Consider the following 2,405-nt stretch of genomic DNA (forward strand, 5'->3'; position numbering starts at 1 on the left):
TCAGGACGGCTCACCGTGACTCCAGCCCTAACTATTACGCCTTTCATCAAAGAGACAATGGGTCTTACCGGGGTCCTTACTCCTGTAAATGTGGAGGGAGGGGCTGTCTGCCTCCAGAACCTCGACTGGAAGCTTGGTTTCCACAGGAGAGGCGAGGCTTGTAACTCTTGGAAGGCTCTGGCTCCTGTTCTGACCTTTAGAGACCTATAGAACCACAAAGTAGGCCCCAGGCATTCATCGGAGAACGTAGCCAGTCGTCTCTAGAGGGTAATATTGCGCTACTGGATGGAGCCTGGCTCAAGATTATGAGAGGGGGCCGGACCATGCAAGAGTCGTGTTTATTAGGTGTGTTGGTTTGTTAGAGATTTTAAACTTCTATTTTGTAGGTTTGACAGGAGCCAGCATCCGTTGTATGCAGGGAGCAAGCTTAGACAGGAGGAGATGTGATCTCCTTTTCCGTAGTTCCTGTCAGGTTACTCGTGCTGGCAGCGTTTTGAATTACATTGGAGCGTTCTTGAACATGGACTTAGTAGGGCAACCCTGATCGCAAAGCCAACAGAACTGCATCATCTGCAAAAAGTGCAGACGCAATCCAGAAGTTCCCAAACCGGACACTTTCTTTGTCTTGAAAGACACTCACTTTGATTATATCTCTGATCAGAGGAGGTGGACTCTGGTTTGATAGAAACTGTCCACTCTGTGCGCACTACAAGGTTCAGGAGGGTTTACAGCAGGAGAGTCGGACTGTTCCTCCAGGAAGTTGCAGCGTCGCAATCGCAACCAATCGCTGTGAATCGTTAGTCAGTTTGAAATAAATATTTCACCTGCAGGTTTCATTTACGTCACCTCAGGTGTTTCTCAGGTGTTTCTCAGGTGTTTCATGTGTCAAAGAAAAAAAACTTTCAACTGACAGTGGTGAGACTTTGCTTTCAAAATAAAAGCATCCATCATTAAAATAAATGTAGCTCTAAAACAGTGAGACCCAATTTCTAGCAGCGATTTACATTATATTTATTTAGAAACACTTTTAATTGTGTTTTGCTCGATGAGCCAAATCAGACTGTATGGTGGGGAACTTTTTAAAACGTATATTTAGAATAAGTGTTATTTATTAAAGTGCTTATATGTTTAGGATGAAAGTTTGTTTAATGTTAGTCTGAGCAGGATTAATAAAGTGTTACATTAATTAATAAATAAATTATATAAATAATGAATAAACAAAATCATTATAATTTTTTTTAAACCTCGTTCTCACTAATAAACTGTAATGGTGCACAAATGTTTACTTTTAATGCTTCAATATTTAAATATCAGACTCATTAAATAATACATTGTGCTTTGTTTCTTCTGTGTGTAACGATATTTAATCTCACATTTTCAATGTTTGATTTTGAAGTAATCCAAAACTATTCAAGTAAGTATTCAAACTGGATTTTAATTGTAGTAATGTAACTAATTTTATAAGTTACATTTTTTTCAGAACTATAAATTTTCATCACAGAAACACAGAATAATCTAAACTAAGTTACAGATGTTGAATTATACAGATTATACATCCAAAAATAATTATAAATATATTAATGTCATTAATGTCACATTCTATATATTTATTAATATATGTACATATTATGTCCTATATACTTGTGCACAATAACATATACATTTATATACATAAAAAAGAGATTCAAATAAAATAAAATAAATTAATTAATTAAAATAATCCACCTGTCGTTACGTTTTAAATTATATTTTTGAGTAACTAGTCCAACACTGTAAGTAACGGATTACATTTCAAAGTAATCTGACCAACAATCTGTTTGAATTTCACGCTTTTATTGTGAAAGCCCTTACAGGAAGTCACGGTGTGGACTTCGGCATCTCTCGGCTCGGCTCGGCTCTGCTCGGTTTGTTTTCATCCCGCCCTCCACCGGAGCGGAGCGACATGAAAACCGGATCCCGCGGCGTTTGGCTGCTTTGGCGTCGGACCGGCTGGACGGAGAGGACCGGGAACCGGAGCGGGAACCGGAGCTCAGAGCGGGAGGAGACCGGGATAGCGGCGCTGCTGAGCGGACGTTTCACCGCCGAGAGGCCCCGGAGAGACACCGAGCGGTTCGCTGCAGCGGAGCCGGGCTGTGGGGCGCTGCTGGCGGATCCGATCTGAGACATGTACCAGGTCCAGGTGAGCTGTTACCTGGTTCCAGACCTCCACAGAGACCCGCTGTCAGGACCAGGACTTAATTAATCACAGTTAACCAATAACCATCATCAGATTTTAATTGATTGGTTGTAAATCAATCAGATAATCGATAACCGAGTGAGAAATACATCAAAGATCACTGTAATAAATTTATACGGAAAATTAATAATTTAACCAAACTCAGAATAATATGTGTGTTAATGTTAAT

The sequence above is a fragment of the Morone saxatilis genome, unplaced genomic scaffold (assembly GCF_004916995.1).
Source record: "Morone saxatilis isolate NCDOM2014 unplaced genomic scaffold, NCSU_SB_2.0 Contig23, whole genome shotgun sequence".
Classification (NCBI taxonomy): domain Eukaryota; kingdom Metazoa; phylum Chordata; class Actinopteri; family Moronidae; genus Morone; species Morone saxatilis.